Source organism: Myotis myotis, unplaced genomic scaffold, assembly GCF_014108235.1.
Source record: "Myotis myotis isolate mMyoMyo1 unplaced genomic scaffold, mMyoMyo1.p scaffold_m19_p_17, whole genome shotgun sequence".
In the NCBI taxonomy this organism is placed as follows: Eukaryota; Metazoa; Chordata; class Mammalia; order Chiroptera; family Vespertilionidae; genus Myotis; species Myotis myotis.
The window spans coordinates 35,018,739-35,038,098 of record NW_023416321.1 but is presented as its reverse complement, the minus strand read 5'-3'; the positions used below and the strand labels follow the sequence as shown (position 1 = coordinate 35,038,098).

General features: G+C 56.0%; 1 protein-coding gene across 3 annotated transcripts in view; it reads left to right on the top strand.

Annotated features, from left to right (window-relative positions):
- The window catches only part of RTN4RL1 (reticulon 4 receptor like 1), a 69,832-nt gene that overhangs the window by 1,266 nt on the left and 49,206 nt on the right, over positions 1 to 19,360 (top strand). The window lies entirely within an intron of this gene.

Genomic DNA, 19,360 nt, shown 5'->3' with positions numbered 1-19,360 from the left:
GCGCCCCCACGTAGCTGCCGCGCGGGGAGCGGTCCCCGGGGCCCAGGGAGGGCAGGTGACCAAGCCGTGAGTCCGTGGGCCCCACCACCCGCAGCCCCGACCTCTGCCTCTGCTTCTCTCCCCTCGCAAGTCCGGGTGGGCTCCGCGCCCCGCCGCCCCCACTCCCCTGTCCGTCCCTGGCTCGGGCCGGGTTGCCGATGAGCTTCGGCGCCTGCGGCGGACAGTGCGGGCCCTGCGGGAACCGGCTGAAGCGAGAGCTCAGGTAACGGAGGGGCCTGATCCCTGCGCTCCGCGCTCCAGCCTTAATCCGCCCTTGTTTCCATGGCAACAGACCGAGGTGTCGTAAGCACAGGATTCTGACCTCACAGTAGGATGGAGAAGGAGAAAACGGGCAGGGGGAGGTGGCCGAGAACCGGGTGGGCGGGGAGAAACAGATGTAGGGGTGATGGAAGAGACCCCATAAGCAGGTTGGACCGGTGGGTGAAGAAACCACGCCTTCCCTGGGAGCGATAAAGGCTGTGCGATGGTCCCCACTTGCTCAGGCTGACCCAGGATCCGGGGTTACCCTGTCGTGTCAATACAAACTTGTGTGTGACTTGTGCCCTCCACGTGGGTCGGTGCAGTGCCGAGGCGATGGGGACTGCCTCTCACTGTGGTGTGGGAACAGTCTCCCTGGCTGGTGAGAAAACCCTTCCCTGATGCACCCCAGTTCCTTGTCCCTGCAGAAAGGGACTAAAAATCCCTTCAGCAACCAGAGTGTCTGCACAGAGAGGGTGCTTTTTACAGAGCTGAGCACAAGCCCAAACCTGCGACGCTTGGGCCTGGAGCATGCAAACTTGCCCCAGTGGGGAAGGCTTCCCAGGCCAGTTTTAAAAGGCCACCATGTTTGACTGCAGGTGTGTGATGGAGGCAGTAGGGAGGACTTGACATCTCATTTTCCCTTTGGCCTTTTGTCTTTTGGCACTTTGCAGTTAGAAATAAGCCATGAAGCAACCCACATACTCGTTTAGATGGTTTAGGTGCTCGGGGAGGCTTGAGCAGCCTCCAGAAGCCTTTCTCTCCCATCTTTGCTAGCCAGAGGCCCCGAGTGGGATGAGCCCAGTGCATTCTGGGGGCCATTCCTGGGGGAGGCTCTTACCTGCTCAAGAGGTGGCCCTGGAGGCTTGGCAATCACGTGTGTTTCTAGATAGGCCTATTTCCCCCTCCCTGTACAGCGTGGTTGATGGCAGATCTTCTACCAAAAAGCGGTTTCCACCTGGATTGGCCTGAGGGAAATAGAGGAGAGGAGACTGCTCCATGGCCTGGAGCCTGCTGCTTGGACATTGTGTGGGCAAAGGACTTTTGTTTTCTTCCTGGGCAATTTTCTCCCTCTGCCCCAGATCTGATCCCTAGGACTTGTGTGTTTTACACACTTGTAGGACACTCAGATTCTCGGTGTGGATTCTAGGTATGTGCCCACAGCCAAAGGTGTGCCTGAGGCGAATGTCAAGGGAGGTGGCCATTGAAGTTCCTGCTTCTTGAAATTGTTCTAAAGGCTCCAATCAAAAACGTTATAGGATGGGTTGCAGTGTCTCTGTCTATCTGATGCAGAGCCCTGCATGGGGTCTTGCCCCTGAGGAGTTTCATATTTCAGTTATGATTTGGAAAAGGGTTTGAAAGATGAGAGAAAAAAAAAGTAGCCTTCCCCAGGTCCTGGGGAGAGAGGAGAGGAGAAAAAACCCTTACCTTTCTGCAAAGGGTAGTGCTCATGGTCTTGACAATGGAGTGCTTTGTGGAGTTGGGAGGCTCAGTGGTCCAAAGTCTCAGAGAAGGAGGAAGGTGAGAGTAGTTATTGGACCATGAGGGTCATCTCTGATTTCTGGTTGTCCTATTAGAGCAAGCAGGCTGCTGTCCGCTGGCAGGACATTTTAGGGGGTGCTGCCTTGCATCTCCTAATGAAGGATTCTACTGAGCACAGCCCTACCTCAGTGAACCAGAACAGCCCCGAGCTCAGTGGATCCTGCTGCTGACAGGGCTGGTAGCTGAAGGCTTCGGCAACTGCCCTGCCAGCTTTTCCATATCCTGGCCTGCCCTGTAGAACCAGGGGTATAAAAAGTAAACCTCCGGTCAGAGATGAGAGGCAGGCAGGGCAAGCGAGGCCCCGAGCCACCCAGCACCATCCGGGAAGGAGGGGCAGCCTGCTGGGGATGTTGCTGAGCCAGAAGCGGCCAGCTTAAGGTCAGAATCTATGGTTTTCATTTTTAGAGCTATAAAAACAGCATGCAAATCAACAGCCTCTGGGCTAATCCAGAATCTTAAAGTTTTTTGTCTTGTTAAGCAAGGAAATAGAGTGCCAAATAGGCTTTGTTAAGTGGCAGTCGAATTAATAATTTAAAATCTTGTAGCTGTCTTTCATTAGAATTTATCTGTACATCAACCACAAAATCAGTCAAACACACTCATTTATAAGTTAATGCTACCCCTAAATAATTCAGCAAGCACTAGATGAAGTCCTGCAACCCAGTAAGATGCATTGTGTCCTTTTGGTTTCCATAGCCAGATGGGCTGGCCTGGTGGCTAGCTTGGGTCTCCTTTGTGGAAAGAAGGGAAGGCACAGGGAGCGCGGGACCATGGGGTTGTCAGATGCTTGGTTGATTTGAATCCAGAGGTTCCCTAGAAGATCAGAGAATCTCCATGTGGCCAGGTGTGAACAGGCTCCATCTCTGGGGCCACTTTAGTCCCAGTGGAGAGGGGAAGAGAGGAGTGTCCCATGGACAGCCAAGACACACTACCTTCTGTGCAGAGGACATGGAGAGGGGACATAAAGAGTCCTGCTTGAGAGGGTTGAGATATGAGGCTTCTTAGCCCAAATCCAGGTGCAGAAGTGGAATTTCACTCTTCCCAGACCCGTTCTGTCCCACTCAAGGAAAGCAGCCTTGTGAAACCATTGCCACCAAAACAGCTTCTTTAATTGGGAGCTTCTGGGATGCTTCTTTCTTCCAAGCTCCTGGTCCTTATGCCAGAAAAGAGAAGCCAAGAGGAGGAATTTGGGGGGAGCACTAGGATATCTCAAGAGAAAGAAGAGGCAGAGTGAGTTGCTAACTAAAGTCCATGCATGCGTTTTCTTACTGGTGGCCAGAATAAAGACCAGCAAGGCAGTGGCAGCGTTCCATTTGTGAGCTCAGACCATGTAGAAAACGTGTTTCGGTTCGGTTCCTGCCATGCCAACACCTCACTGCAGTCCACAGGTCCATTTTCTACAGAGAAACTGTTCCCGACCCAAACTCCCAGCCTGGGTCCAGTGGCCCCTCCACTACAGGAATGGATGAATCCCAGGGTTTCTGGTCTCCGTCTCAGGCGGCCAACCCAGAGCCCTCTGTGTATGGGGACCAGGTAGGTATCTGGAGCAGACAGCAGACTTGATGCCAGCAGAGGTTCTTGGCCGAGTTTGAAAAGAGAAAGACTCGTTAGGAAAAGGAAAAGGCAAGGGGAGGGGTGGGTTGCCCTCAGACCTGTAGCAGATTGACAGCAGATGGATCCGAGGAGGGAGGCTTGTGGGGTGAATCCAACTCCAAGCTTTGGAGTCAGGGCCTGAAAAAGGACAGAGCAGAAGTTCACTTGCGGGAGATGAGAAGGAGGGGGCAGGCATCATGAAGGATGTCAAGAACGGATCTGTTGGGTACCATCTGCAGCAAAGTAGTGGTTAAGGTTAAAGCAGAGAGGAGATGACAGGGAGGGAACAGATGGCCGAGGAAGCAAAATAGCTGGTGAAACAGGAACAGAGCCTCCAGGGACAGCAGAAGGCAGGACCTCCTCGCCGAGTGCCGGAAGCAGCCGTTTCTTCGGGGTGCACTGGCCAGACCACCCTGGGTAGAAGTGAGTGAGAGGGTGGGGACCTCAGGGTGAGGGCTCCTTGGAGCTGGCTAGGGGGCCCAGGAGCAGGGACCTCCTTAGATGCCTTTGACTACGGAGAGGAGGCCCAGCTGACTGGGTGCCCATCACTAGAGTGAGGCAAAGCCACCTCGGGACTCGGCATGCCTGGCCGAGCTGCTGGGAGGAGGTGTGGATGCTCCCTGAACACAGGGGCAGCAGGGACTGGACTCTTCTTCCCAACCTGCCTTGGATCCGTGTGTGCCAGTCCCTGTCCACATGCTGACAACAGCTGCTTATAATTACTAATGGGCCGAGTTAACTGTACGCTACGCCTTATCTCATGTCATCTCCACAGTCACCCTTCAAGATCAGTCTGTGCTTGTCCCTGCTGTAGAGGTAAGGAAACCGAGGCACAGACAAATGAAGTCCCTCGCCCTGGTCACTCCTCGTTGACTCAGAATGCAGTCCCAGGTCTGTCTGCTACACACTCTCTCCTCCCTCTCTCAGCCTCTGAGCTCCACCGTCTCACATGCCCGTCTGCCGTGATTTATGTGGCATTTGTTTTGCGGGTGCTGGGCACTGCTGAATCACTCGTGTCTTGTTGCAGAGCTCCCTGGTAGTGCCATGCACTCCCCTCCTGGTTTCCCTCCAGGAGTGCCTTTGGCCGGGACCTGGCACTTCTGGGACTCTGAGCCGCTGTCTCACGTGTCTCTTCTGCTCTGCTCCCCTTTATGTCTGGGCAGACACACCCATCACCTGCTGTCTCCTGTTCCTGTTTCTTCATTACAGACAGAGGTGGGACAGTGGGCCAGCACCAGCCTGTCTGCTTTCATGCCCTTGAGAAAGGTCTGGCTGTGGTTTATCTGGGGGCTGGGCCCTCCCCATACGTTGCTCTCCCTCGCTTCCCATTGCAGCCTGACCTGTGGATTTGCTGATGGCCACATCCCAGACTGGTTGGTGGTTGTCTGGAGAGCAACCGCCCCAAAACAGGCCGGCCCAGGCGGATGGCAGTTGGCAGGCTGGATGCTATTGGGCCCCCACCTGTACCTGCCCCTCTTCCTCCTCTGCAGTGCTGCTCCCTCCTGGGGGCTTCCCCATGGGCAGCCCTGGCCTATCATGGTAGCTGCAGAACTCAGATCTGTACTCCAGAGAGGACTTCTGCCGCCTCCACCGCAGCAAGGTGGGGTGTCTGAGCAAACAGATAATGGTGGGTGCTAATCAGCCAGCCAAGTTGGGATCCGAAACTGCAAACAGCCCCTGCTATCTGATTCAGTGCTGGCACAGCAAGAGGATTGGCACAGCACAGTGTGTGTGTGTGTGTGTGTGTGTGTGTGTGTGTGTGTGTGAGAGAGAGAGAGAGAGAGAGAGAGAGAGAGAGAGAGAGAGAGAGAGAGAGAGAGGAGAGAGAGGGAAATACGCCTGGTGAGCTCACAACAGGCTCGGGGAAGTGTGCGTGCCAGACATCTGCCGTGGCAGAGTGGAGCACCCGAGTGCACGCTCCTGGCCTGCTGGCCCTGGAGCCCACGTTGGCACGCACACCCTGGGCCCAGCATGGCATGGTGCCATGGACGAGCTGGTGAGCCACTCAGTGGGGTTCCCAGGAGTGGGCAGGCCAGCGCTGTGTGTGACACATGTGAACAAAACTTGTTGAGCGGGTGTGTGGCTCGTCCATGCAGGGGTGGGTGGACATGACTCATTGCGTATCTGCTGGAAGACCGACCACAGCGGGCCCGGGAGGTGGGGCCTATTGGCAGCTTCCTGGGCTGATTCCAGAGGGCAGAGGCAGCACGGCTGGGCTCTCAGCTCTCAGCCCGCTGAGGTGGTGTGAAAGTTTGCTTCTGCCTCTAAAAGTGTCCTAGCAGAGTTTGCCATCTCTCTTTCTCTGGGCACCCGAGCCGGCACGTAGCGAAGGGGCCTTTACATAGAGAGATTCATGAGGCCCTGGGGGGAAAATTGGCATTCTTCCTACGATGATTTATTTATAGGGCGACTGGATGATGGGGGTATGGAGGCTAAGGTGCCTCCATTAGTGAGAAACACACAAGGCAGGAAGCCTTGCTCTGCATTTGACATTTAGTGGGGCGACTCCTACCAGGGAGCTGCCTTTTCTTTGAGAAGGTTTTGCCTTTAATGTTCTATTCATGGGCTTGTCTGAGCAGGCTGGGAGAAGGAAGGAGCCTGCGGTGTAGTGGGCCACACGGCTAAGCCAGCTCCCTTGGGGGAGGCAGGACCTGGGAGGTCATTGGGTAGCGGTGTGGGGCGGCCTGGGCAGGCCCGACGCTGGGGGAGGCAGCTCTGCTCCTGTGCCTGGGGCAGCCGGCACCCCCTGGCCACCTCTCTCGTTGGCACATGCTGCAGGCCTCATGCAGTGTGCTGTTTACTCTCCTGCCTGTCTCTGTCTTCACTGGCCGCCAGGCTGTGCCTCCAGCAGCGGCCCTGTGCGACCCTGGTCACGGCTCTTTCCTTCCTGGGGACTCAGGGATTGTGGACAGAACCCAAAGCTGGAGTCTTGGGGCTGTGTTAGGCCCCATCTTTGTGGCTGACTCACTAGGCCCTGGGCATGTTTCCGCCTCTCTGGGCCTCAGTTTCCCCATCTGCAATATGACAGGATTAATGGTTTTCCAAATGTTTGTCAGCAGTTTCTTCAACTGTTATCCAGTGTCAGAGCCAGAATACGAGACAGATCAGTGCGGACTGGGGCAGGGGCGGCCTCCTCTGGCTTCCTGCTATCCCAGCAGCCTCCCTTACAGTCCCTCTTAGCAAGTCAGTGCACCCGGGAAGGCCACGAGGTGTGAGGTGTGTTGTGTGCTGCCGAAGAAGACACTGCACTGTCCCCAGGGCCCGAGTTGGAGCTCCCCCCTGCAGTGGGGGCAGGTGGCTTTCTCCTCTCCTTTGGACAACTTGTGACCATTGAGCTCTCTGCAGACACTGCCTCTACTTGGGCCTCCCCTCCCTCTGACTCCTCGGCCGGGCTCCCGGTGTCTCCTCCATCTCTCCACTGTCACCGCTCTGGCTCACCGTTGACCTTACCAGACATTTCCTCATCTCACCTGACCTTCCGGTGGCGTTGGGCCACAGGTGCCCCGTGGCTTCCCTGCTAGCAGCTCCCGGGTCTTCCTCTTACTTCTGTGCCTGCTGTTCCTCAGCCTCTGTGCCAGCTCCACCTCCTTTTGCCAGCCTTCCCATGCGGTGCCCCCCCTGCGTGCGCCCTGGGCCCTCTCTCCTCCACACACAGCTCTGGGGGGTTCAGCACACACTGGCTGCAGCGCCCACTTGCTGGCTCCCCCCACGTCCCATCTCCAGTTGAGATGTTGCTTCTGATGTCCAGAGCCATCATTCCAGCGGACCCCGATGTTCCCTGAGCTCACTACAAACCTGCTTCTTCCCCATGCCCCCCCCCCCCATCTCTGGCATCTGGTACCATCATCCTCCCAGGTACCCCCAGCCCAGGGGCTGGACCCAGGGACAAGCCCCTCCCTCACCTCTCCCATGGGCCCGCCGGGAAGTGCGGCCGTCCTCCTTCAGTGTCCTTCGCCTCTCCTCCTCTCCTGCCTCTACCCTAGCCCGGGCCAGGCCTAGGGTAAATTCCCAGACCAAGTCAGCAGCCTCCCTGCCTCCACTCCTGCCTTCACCCAACCCAGGCTGTACACTGTGGCCGGTTTCCACAGTGCTGCACAATCCCGTCCAGTGACTCCTTTTCTTTGGGGGATAGTCCAGACTTCCCAGCTTGGCTGAGACCTCCCCGTGTGCCCCACCTTCGGCTCCACCCTCCTGTCTCCCCACTGCCCACTTGGAACTCTGAGGCCCAGCTCTAATGGACTTCTTTCGATGCGACTGCCTCATGCTCTCGCCTCTGTAGGGATCTGCATAAGCAGCTCACTCTGCCTAGGATGCTCTCTGCTGCCTCTTGGCCTTCAGTCCTGTGCTTCAGGACTCAGCTTACACATGGCTGCCTCTGGGAACCCTTCCTGCACCTTCTGGACTGGGGGAGGGGCCCTGGAGTTCCCATAATACCCTATACTTCCCCGTCATTGTGCTCAACCAATTTTATTGTAGTTATTTTTTTTTAATTGACTTTGAAGAGAGAGGGAGAGCGGTGGGGGGGTGGGGGTGGGGGAGAAACATTCATGTGAGAGAGAAACATCAATCCACTGCCTCCTACTCCCTACTGGGACTGAGCCCGAAGCCCTGGGCACATGCCCTGACCGAGAATCAAACCGGAGACCTCTGGGTGCATGGGACAACACTCAATCAACTGAGTCACACCAGCCAGGGCTTGCTGCAGTTACTTTTTTAAAAAATATACATTTTATTGATTTTTTACAGAGAGGAAGGGAGAGGGATAGAGAGTTAGAAACATCGATGAGAGAGAAACATCGATCAGCTGCCTCCTGTACACCCCCTACTGGGGATGTGCCTGCAACCAAGGTACATGCCCCCGACTGGAATCGAACCTGGAAGCTTTCAGTCCACAGGCTGACGCTCTATCCACCGAGCCAAACCAGTTAGGGCTGCAGTTACTTTGATATTATCTGCCTTCCCCACTGGATGACAAATTCCATGAGGAGACTTGTCCCCCAAGACCTGCTCTCCACCCTTCTCCTGCTGTGTGTGTCAGGAGGTTGGCCCTTCTATCTTCAACAACGGGCTCCCATGCCCTCCCACTTCCAGTTGGATTCAACCAATGGTGAGTCGCCATGGCTCCCCGTGTCTCTCTACCATCACCCAGCTTCTCCCCCAAGTACAGCCTGAGACAGGATTCGAGGGCCAGTCGCTGATCTGGGAGGCATCCTCCGACACGCCACTGGGGAGTGGAGAAGTGAGACAGAGAAGGGGAGAAGCCAATAAGGGGCACTCCGCGCAAATTAGGACCGTGGTCAACCAGAGCTTCATCCCACTGGAACTTTGGGACACAGTGTAGACCAGGACTCCTCAAACTTTTTAAACGGGGGGCCAGTTCACTGTCCCTCAGACTGTTGGAGGGCCGGACTATAGTTTAAAAAAAAAAAACTATGAACAAATTCCTATGCACACTGCACATATCTTATTTCGAAGTAAAAAAAACAAAACGGGAACAAATACAATATTTGTATTTGCATGTGGCCCGCGGGCCGTAGTTTGAGGACCCCTGGTGTAGAGCCTGCACCTCAATGTTAGCTCACCCAAAGCGGGGAGGGGAGCGGGTGTTTATACACAGCTCCCACCTGTCACCGGCTGAGTGTTGTGCCCGTGGGGGGATTACTTTGCAGGCACTCTCGGCCTGCCTGCCGTGTGGGAGAGCAAAGGCGCTCTGCTGCTGGAGGAAGCCCTCGGGCTACGAAATGCAGGTTCTGACAGCTGGGAGTCAGGCTGGTGTGTGCTGAAATGGTAAAAGCGAGGGACATGGGCAGGCCCTCGGCAGCTGCTCTAGAGCTCCTACCAGCGAATTTCAGCAGCTCCTTCCCCTGGCTCGCCCTGGTTTCCCTTTATTATGTACTCATCTGATGACACCATCGGAGAGCGCTCACTGTCTCTCTTACCAAGGCCGGGGTAAAGCAGCGTCCCGCTCGAAGTACAATGACTGAAATGTAGCACATGATGTAGACGTTGGGTAGACAGGGTTGAATCAATAACGAATGCCACGTCTTTATGAGTTGGTTAGAAATGATGATTGAATGATTGTGCATTTAGTTGGAACCCAAGAAACTTACTACGAAAACCTAATTTTTAAATTGTTCTGTAACAGCACGAGAAATTAAATCATGATTACTTAGGGCTTAAAAAGGGAAGAGGAAAAACAAAAACACGTCGTGCCAGGGACCAGCAAGAAACAGTTGTGTGTTTTCCTTTGTTTTGTTTTGTCTTTAGCGAGGAGGATGCAGAAAGGCCTCTTTTCCCTGTGCAACGACTCCTTAGAAGCAGAAAAGGTGTGTATTATTAGCCCCAAGTTACAGATGAGGACACTGAGGCTCAGAGAGGCCACGTAGCTCATCTAGGGCCTAGGGCTGCTTGCCTCGCACCCCAGCCCTGCTCTGTTTCTCGTGGCCGTAGCCGTGGCCGGGGCCGGAGGAAGCTGGCAGGCACAAAAAGACAGGCCACCTGGGCTGCCGAGGGTGTCCAGTGGGGCAGGAGCTGTGTTGGAAAAAGAGATAGATCTCTCACTCAGAAAAGTTTAGGATGGTTCTTGGCAGATTTTTCTGGAACAAAATTTGCACTATTGATTCCACGGCAAAGGAAAACCTCTGGTGGACACTCCGGGCTTCAGAGATCTCAGATGTTTAAACGAGGCTGATCCGAACACGGGAAATAAAACCGCCAGGTGAGGCTGAGCTCAGGTGGTGCCTGGGGTGAGCAGACTCTGCCTCTTTTGTCTTCTCTTCCATCCGTGAAAATGACTTGTTACTTTGAACTGCTTCCTTCCCTCGCGGGGAGGGCTCCCTGGTTGTTGCCCAGGCCTGCGGTTGAAATCGAATCTCCGAATCTCCGAGCAGAGGGGGCGAGGCTGGGGCGGCTCCCAGGGCCTCACTCAGGAGAAAGTACCCGCCAAAGGGGAAAGTTTACCGGCAGATCGTGGGGGTGGCGAGTGGCCCTGGGGCTGCGTGAAGTAGCAGAGGTTATTCTCTCCCTGCAACTGGCCCACTGCCCCCCGGCGGGCTGGTGTGTCTGCTTAATGGACTAATCGGATTGCAGAGAGGAAGCTTGTTGGAAAATGGGGGGTTATTGACAGGAGATGCGTGATCTAGACTCCAGAAACCTCCAGAACAGGGAATGACTCGAGCAAGTGGCAGCCTCTCTGGTCCCTCTCATGGCCTCTCCATCCACCCAACCCAGCTGTGCCTGCTTCTGCCCCCCTGTCTGCACCCGGACTTTCCACAAGGCCCCATGTGGCCACCAGTGTTGCTTGCTCCTCAGGGTGGCCTCCCCCCTCCTCCTCCCACTGCTAATGGCCCCACATTCTTGGTGTTCCCAGTTTTATTTCCCAGAAGAGAGACCCCAACTGAGCCAGCGATGTTCTCCCATGTCAGACCTGTTATAGATCATGGCCACCTATGGATTATCTATCTGCCCCTGGATGGGCTGGCCGCCTTTTATCCTGTCAGCCAAAGGGGTGTGGGAGGGCCCTCTGCATTTGACAAACATTGACCCGCTATTGTCTACCTCCTGCTGCCGGCGCTGAGGATGAAGCAGTGAATGAAAACCAAGTCCCCTGTTCTTACGGAGCTCACATCCTAGCGGGGAGAATGGACAGTAGATGACCTAACTATATTCCGTCAGGTGGGGGCAGGTGCTTAGGAGACCATGAACAGAGGGTGAAGGGAGGAACAGAGTGGCCACAGAGCTGCTGTTTTAGAGAGACTGGCTGGACATCGTCCTGATAAGGTGCCGTTTGAACAGAGGATAAGTGCAGTGAGGGCAGGCTCCCTGCAGCTCCCCTGCTTCAGCGTGGGCAGAGCCCTGCAGACAGAAGGAGCAGGAGTGTGCCGGGTACAACACCCAGCTGCCTCTGGGACCTCGACTGTGGGCAGGGCAGGTATTCTGAGGTGTCGCCCACGCTCAAGGTCCTTTGGAGAGGACCAGAGTTGGGGGTCAGCCCCAAGTTCATCAGGCACTCGGCCAGGGAGAGGAGCCAAAGCACAGACCAAAGCCCCAGCAATGATGGGGGTGGGGAAGGAGAGGCAGGTCTGGGGATTCCCCTGCCCACTGGGGTCAGACACCTCTCCTCTTCGGCTGTTCCTGTGGCCCAGGCTCTGGCCTGAGTCCAAGGACAGAGATCAATTCCCAGAAGCCTTTCCTATTACACCAAAGTAGGAAACACAGAGCTTAGTTCTGCATATGGTCCTGTCTCTCTCACCCGCTGCTTCTTCTCCCAGAGTAAAATTCTGGAACTTCTCAAAGGATGCATACACATGGCAGGAAACATTGGGAAACCGCAGGTTGGCAAAAAGAAGAAAATGGCGTAATCCCACAACCCAGCGAGTGGCTAGTGCATCCCCTCCCAGGACATTCGGTGCATCCTTCCTTCCTTCGCTTCTCACCTGCGTTCATGCAGATGTGCCCTGTCTTGTTAAATTAACAGTATCTCTCAAAGGCTCCAGGGTTGGTGATTCTAAACCTGTTTGTTTTTTTTAAAAAATATATATTTTTATTGATTTCAGAGAAGGAGAGAGAGATAGAAACATCAATGATGAGAGAGAATCATTGATCAGCTGCCTCCTGCATGCCCCCCACTGGGGATCGAGCCTGCAACCCGGGCATATGCCCCTGACCAGAATCGAACCTGGGACCCTTTGGTCTGCAGGCTGACGCTCTATCCACTGAGCCAAACGGGCCAGGGCTAAACCTGTTTTAATGGCTACAAAATGCCCATCGTGTGACGGCCAGTCCCCTTGGGTTGTGCATGGAGGCTGTTCCCAGGTTTCTGCTGTTAGGAACCATGCTACTGCCAACACCTGTGCACACGCCTTAGTCCGCGTGCTGTGTGGGCTTCTGGGCAGGGGAAGGAGAGCAGGGTGAGTGGTCAGGCCTTCACAGGGAGCAGGGTAGGTGGAAGCCATTGTGGGAGGTCAGTGATGCCCCTTAGGTACCCGGGCTTGACTCCACCCCCGGCAGCAGCCAGACAGAGCTGACGGTTTCTGGAGGGTCATGCGTGTGTGCGTGCTTTGAGGCTGTGAACATGGCCTAGGTCTGCAGGGAAGCAGGCTGTGGGTGCAGCAGTGGGGGAAATGTAGGGGCGTTACTCTTCCTCGGGTGGTTATGGCTTGTGGCACCCAAAACTCTGGAGGATGGAGGATTTGTGTGATTCCTGACAGATTTGTGGGCTCTTTGGTGCTAGAGCAGTGGCTCTCAGCCTTCTGGCCCTTTAAATACAGTTCCTCATGTTGTGACCCAACCATAAAATTATTTTCGTTGCTACTTCATCACTGTAATGTTGCTACTGTTATGGATCGTAATGTAAATATCTGATATGCAGGATGGTCTTAGGCGACCCCCATGAAAGGGTCGTTCGACCACCAAAGGGGTCGCGACCCACAGGTTGAGAACCGCTGTGCTAGAGGGACCGGATGACTCAGCTGAGAAAACCAAAGCCCAGAGAGCTGCGGTGGTTTGCCCAACATCACACAGCATTAGGGGCGGTCGGCTGACGTGTTCCACAGAACGTCCACGGTCACTGGCTGGTAACATTGTTAACGTGCCTCTTATCCGTCTGGAACCTCTACCCTAGCCAGTGGCTGTCCTCACTCGATGGAGGCTTTCGCTCACAAGAGGAGAGGGTCTGGTAGGGAAGTCTCGTTCCAGGTGTCAGTGGCCAGGCCCTTCGCCTCCGAGTGGGGAGGTTCAGCAGGCAGGATCTGGCTAGTCCTGGGAATGACCGACCTTCTCTGAACTTGAGTTACTCCATCTGCAAAGCGGGGCTAATGAGGGTACCTGTCTTGTAGGGTTGTGCAGACTAAATGAGATGATGCTGATAAAGTTCTCCTGACTCAGAACAGGAGCTCGAGGCATCCCGCCCTCCGTTGGAGCAGGGGCAGTGGTAACTTCCTGTGCTGTCCTCCTGCAGGCCAGAACCGGCCACCCTGTGAAGGTTTACCTTTCTGTGTTCTGGACCGAGTCCCTGTGAATAGTCTGACTGACACCGGACAGGGCTGGCTAGGGGCAGGGGGAGGACTAGCAGGGACAACCTTGGGTGGAGGGAGCTCTCTTTGGGAAAGACCGGCTTTGTCCTGAACTCTGCCCTCCTCTACCCAATCGCCAGGGAGAAGTCTCCTAAGGCTTTGCAGGGGGAGCTGTGGAGAGCATTCCCAAGTAGTTTCCATTGGCTTAGAAAGGTGAGGGGAGGTTGAAGGCCTCCCCAGAAAACTGGTGCATCTCCACTAACTTCAGGCCCACAACCCTGACCTCTACACAGCTGCCTCTTCCTGCTCCAGAGGGTCGCCCTGAGCAGAGGGGAAAGCCCGGCCCAGCCCTGTGCCTTGGGCTCTTGGCCTGGAAAAGGGACCCTGCTTCTTGCCCCCTTCCTCTCGCACTTATTTCTAGTCCGCTCCGGTTTCCCTGCCTCCTCCATGTATGGAGCCAAGCAGCCAAAGCCGGGGCTGCGGAGCCAGTTAGGCGGAAATCAGGGTCCTGTTCTGCCACTTAACCATCTGCCTGACCTCAGGCAAATGCTTCTAATTCTTTGGGCCTCAGTTTAGTCATCTGAAAAGTGGGGTTAGTGCCTTACCTCTTGGGGTTCTGAGAATTGTGACAAAATGGATATAAAATGCCTTCTTGGCATGCAGCAAGACCTCAGTGAGATGTTGGTATCTATCTGTCTATCTATCTATCTATCTATCTATCTATCTATCTATCTATCTATCATTTATCTATCTATAAGAGTGGAAGGGAGGGGGAGAGGCAGAGAGAGAAACATTGGCTGACATTGATTGGTTGCCTCTGCACGCACCCTGACCAGGGCCGGGCTTGAACCTGCAATTGAGAATCGAACCCGGGACCCTTCAGTCCGAGGGCCGGCTGATACTCTATCCACTGAGCCAAACCAGGTAGGGCAAGATGCTATTTTCCATCTTTTTTAAAAAAAAATATTTTATTGATTTTTTACAGAGAGAAAGGGAGAGGGATAGAGGGTTAGAAACATCGATGAGAGAGAAACATCGACCAGCTGCCTCCTGCACACTCCCCACTGGGGATGTGCCCGCAACCAAGGTACATGCCCTTGACCGGAATCGAACCTGGGACCCTTCAGTCCGCAGGCCGACACTCTATCCACTGAGCCAAACCGGTTAGGGCTTATTTTCCATCTTTATCATCCTCTTATGTTCTTCAACAGACATGTGCCCAGGCCTACTGCGTGCCAGGCTCTTTGGGGACCCCAAGTACCAGAATGAACGTCAGGTCCTCTTCCTGGTGGCCTTGCCTCCCTGGCCTTTTCCTCACTGCAGAGCCCTCTGTTTCTCCTAGGGCCCATAACAAAGGAGGCTGGGGTGTCCCCTGCCGCCTGCCTGGCAGGTCAGGCCTCAGTGGGCCTCAGGACCCTTGCAGGATGCCTCCCCATCTTTGCAAAAGCTGACAAGCTGCCCCCTTTTAACAGGCTGGTACATTCCTGGGAGGAGAAGGGTGTGTCTAAGCAGCTGGCAGTGCCCCTGGGTGAAGCCCTCAGAATTCTGGGGTGAGAAGTGTCACCTCCTAGTGGGATCAATTTCACACTCACCAGCCCCTGGAAAAGAGCACTCACAAGGGGAAGGCCTGTTATTGGTGGAGGGTTTGTCCTGAGAGGGGGTGGGGGAGAGCAGCTGGTATTAAGGGGCCCCACCCCCTCTCCTCCTCTGAGATGGGGTGCCGGCTCCCCCTGCGCCTGAGTATGGAGGCTCCCTGGCAGTAGACTGCTCACCTCTCTAGGGCCCAACCCTTCCACCCCTCTGGGAACTGGCCAAGGCATTTTTGCTAACAACTAACCACACGACAATCCCAACAGAATTCATCAGAAAAATAAATAAATAAAATAATTTTTCTTTTAAAAAGAGAGAGAAAGGGAAAGAAAAGAAAATAGTCCTTACACACAAGCTGCTGCAGTGTCTGCCAGACCTAAGATCCAGTACTACCTATTTTTTAATAATTGAGGGTAATAAATATGTATTTCTTTCTCCTCACCCCCCCCCCCCATCCTCCACAGCTTGTCAGCTCCCTGCGTCTCTCCTCTGATCAGACCAAGTCTTCCCCAAGCAAAAAAAAAAATAAAAAAAAAATCCTTTAAGCAAAAAGGATTAAAGCCTTGAAAGTAGGTCTGCCTAAGCTCTCCCCCCACCCCTTCCCTTCCCCTCTCCAGTGTTGGTGAAGAGAAGTCCCTGGGGGAGCTAGGGACAGGGGTGGGTGGCAGGAGCTGATGCAGCAAGTCCCTGAGGGGGGGTGTGGGGAGGCTGTAGCGGAGGACCAGTGGGCTCCCTCCTCCCTGCAGCCCTTCCAGTTCCAGGCCTAGGCTAGCCCAGCCCAGCCCTCCACCGGCCGCGGGAGGGGCAGACCTGGGAACCAGGGACCCCAGTCTCTCACAGTACACGACAACGTAGGTTGGAGGGCTTTGGACTTAGTCTCAGCTTGGCTCACAACCTGGCCTTGTGCTTTAGGGGCCCGTGTGACCTTGAGGGAAAGCATGTGTTATACAGTCCCAGTGTCTAAGGACTAATTAAAACCTCAGGTTAAGAAATTGGTCCTAGTGATTGCCTTGTAAGGAGGCATACACACTCAGTTTCTCCGCTTGTAAAGTGGGAATATAAACAGTATCTACCTCACAGAGGAGCAAATAAGCTAAGGACAGTCCGGTGCCTAGCACATGGTAAATACACAGTAAGTGGCAGTGTTATTTTTACCTGATTCTCAGACACAGGGCAGTCTGTAATCTCCCCCATCCCAGGGCCCCCCACAGTTCCCCAGGGCCTGCCTGGCACACCGGTTTTTCATGCAGCGTTCCCAACACCCTGTAGAGAGGGGGGTCATGTGGCCAGGGGCCTTGCCCAAGGCTGGTGGATCAGTGGGTGATAGAACTAGAGCTCAGAGTAGGACTTGCACCCTCTCCCTCACTTGTCCTCCACCCCATGGCTTCTTGACAGGCACCCAATATCCTCGACCCAACCCGGGGCCCAGGAGCCAACCCAGGGAAGGGCTGGCCTGACTGGGAAGTGAGCGCCCCGGGTGGGCGGCGTGGCTGCCGCTTGGCGGACCCACCTTTCCCCTCCCCCGCAGCTGCCAGCCTTTGCAGTTCTGCTGAAGCAGCAGCCCTGGCCTAAGTGGGCCTCCCTCCCTTTGAGCTGGGCACATGCCTGCCGAGCTGGCTGCCGGTGGCTGGCCCTGTGCCCCTGCACCCACCCAGACCCGGAGTCCCTGGCCTGTCCCAGTGGTCAGTGCTTGGCCACCTGGCTTCTAGGGCCCTGCTGCTTGCCCCTGGGGACAGGCCTGCCCTGGCTGCTCTGGGCCGGAGGCAGGCAGGCAGGCGGGAGAGGAGAGGCAAGGCCATGAAGGCCGGAGGGCAGGAAAAGCAGGGAGGGAGGTGGCTATTTATAGCTGGCTTTGCTTTTGTTCCTTTTCCAGCAATGCTTCTCTTTAAATAGGAGCAGGGCTGGAGGCTGCAGCTCTTCCCCGGCGGCCTGTAGTCAGTGCGCAAGCGTGTATGCTGGGGGGTGTGTGTGAAGGGGGACAGGTATATAGGGATGGGGTGAGGGGTGGACACCAGTGCATGTGTGCGCATGTGTGCAAGGATGGATGTGGGAATTGCCAGCTCTGTGTATGTGTGTGTGTGTACACCAACAGGTACAGAGGTGACAATGGGTGTTCTTTGTGTGTGCACGCGTGTGCACCTGCATAGACACATGCTTGTGTAGGAATGGGGCAGTTCTTAGTATGTATGTGTGTTTATATTAGTGAGCACACACATGACAGTGGGTGGGGCAGCTGCCCCTTAGTCGATGTGTATGTATGTGGCACATGTACACATGTGTAGAGATGGGCCAGGGTGTATCTCCACGTGTAGAATGTGAGTGAGCAGCCCTTTAGGGTGTGTGCATCCATGTGACGGATCATTGGAGAGTAGTCTGTGTGTGCACTGGAGCAGGGAGGGGAGGGTGGCCGCGCTGACTGCTCACCAGACTGCGCTCAGGGAGGATGGGTCTCCTGTCCTTGCCCCACAGCGCTTGCTCCCTGGGATTGTGCATGGCTGGGAGTGGAGTGTGTGCCCAGAAAAGGGACTCCAGGGTTCCCCCTGGCTGCGGGGAGAGCGGTCCAGCCCTCCCGCCCCGCAGGCGAGTTTACAGCGCCCCCAGACCCCTCCACTCGCCTTTCTCCCCAAGATCTCCGAGGGAGAGCGGGCTGGGCCGGGCCAGGGCGCTGGCACCGCGCACCTCCGGTAGGAAAGAGCGACCAGAGGCAGGGCGAGCCTGGTGAGGAGGCCCCGGGTTTGGGGGCGCACCTGGGCCCAATCTGGCCCAGCATCCAGCTCTCGGCTCCCCACCCCCCTCCCCCGCAATGAGCTGGCGCTAACCACGCGGCCCAGCGCAGCCTCGGCGCTCGGACCGGACCGGACCGGACCGTCGCAGGTCAGGGTCGGGGTCGCGGGGGGCTCAGGCTCCGGGTCTGCGGGCAGGACCGATGGCGGAGGGCGCGGGGTTAAAAGAGCGCGGTGCGGGCGCGGGGAGTCATTTCCCGGCGGCAGCGGCGCCCCGCGGCGCGCGGTAACCCAGATCTGTCAGCGCGGCCGGCGGCTCCGCGCTGTCCTCGCCCCGGGGTGCTCGGGCCCGGCCCGCCCGCGAGGCTCCTGGGCGACCGGCTCGGGCACCGCCCGCGCCCCGGGACCCGCCCCGCGTTGCCCGCAGCTCGGGATCGATGCGACAGTCCCCGCGCCCTTCCCCCAAAGGCCAAACAAAACATAGTAAATATTTAATCCGGGCCAGGGAGCCAAGGAGGCCTCCCGCCCCCTCCCCTCCGCAGCCGTCTGGCTCCGCTGCCAGCCCCGGCAGCTCTCCTCGGTAATGAGGCCGGAGCGGTGGGGATCGATCGCGGCCCTGGGCGGGTGAGGCTGGAGGGCTTGCGCCCTTGGGTGGCATCGCTGTCCACCCCAGGCCCCAGACCCTGGAGGCTCCGGCAGACCAGGGCGTGCACTTTTCCAGGAAGGCCTGTGAAGAGAGCAAGGACCCAGTTCCCTCCCACCCCTGCCCCCGCATCTCAGAGGCTTCCTGTGAGTTTGGGTCCCGGAGTGGGGAGAGGAGGAGGCAGCCTAGGGGGAGGGGAACAGTGAAAGTGGGGGGACATCTGAGTCCCCCTTGGTGCCTGAGCTCCTGCCCCAGGGTAGACCTGACCTCCAAGGCCTGGTGGCTCAAGGCCTCAGGGGCCTTGGGGGCGGCCTGGGTGGGGCAGGGACAACCAGGGAGGCGGAGAGAGAGGCTGAAAGATATTTCTGTGGGGCATACCTAGAGGGGTGATGGCATTCATGCACTCATTCGTGCAGCAAATAATTATTGAGCACCTACTGTGTGCCAGTTACCGGCTGCCGGCAAGGAGACTACAAGTCTGGGCCTGCAAGGAGATTACATCCCAGAGGAGGAAACAGTAAACACATAAGCACATGAAGTGGTTTCAGATAGTGGTTGCAGAGAATAAACTGTCATGTGGTGCCGTGTTTGGCCAGGAAGAGGAGTGACATCAGTAAGGGTGGTCGGGGAGGTGAGCCATGATAGTGGGTTGTGGCAAAAACATCCCAGGCCGTTGACAGCAGGTGCAAAGGCCCGGAGGCAGGACAGAGATTGGTATTCTAGGCCTGGAAGCTGGAATGTAGTGAGTGGGGGACAAGTAGGCAGGAGCAGGTCCTTAGGGTTTTGTAGGTCATGGGAGGAGTTTGGATTTTATTCTCAGTGCAGAGCAAAGGTAAAGGAGTGTCATGATCTGAGTTACATGTTTAAAAACGTCTGCTGGCTGAAATATGGAAAGTAGGAGTTAGGGAGTTAAGGGTGGAGGCAGGGAGTCCAGGTTTGGGAGGGAAGTTGCAGTGGTC